The following is a 329-nucleotide window of genomic DNA, read 5'->3' as shown; positions in this document are numbered from 1 at the left end:
ATCTAATACCATGTGCAGTCTAAAGTAAATGCCATTTAAGTAATGAATTCTGAACAGGAAATCATAAAACACAGCATTTTCGTTGACCAGTTTACACTCCCAAAACAATATTAAAATGGAGTTAATCGTGCAGATATGGCTTAAATACAATCTAGAGAAAGTAAGCCTTACATGTGAAAGGTAGCCGCACAACTACGAGGCATTTTGCTTTCTCCTCTCTGCCACTGGCGGCGACATAGTTATGCCATTCAGCTTCCAATAGGGAGTCTATTGATGTTTATGTTTCCGTGCACCAAAAAAAAACAAAAACAAAAAAAAAAACGTGTTTT

Source organism: Austrofundulus limnaeus, unplaced genomic scaffold (assembly GCF_001266775.1).
Source record: "Austrofundulus limnaeus strain Quisiro unplaced genomic scaffold, Austrofundulus_limnaeus-1.0 Scaffold35, whole genome shotgun sequence".
NCBI lineage: Eukaryota > Metazoa > Chordata > Actinopteri > Cyprinodontiformes > Rivulidae > Austrofundulus > Austrofundulus limnaeus.
Note: the sequence above shows the minus strand (reverse complement) of the source record.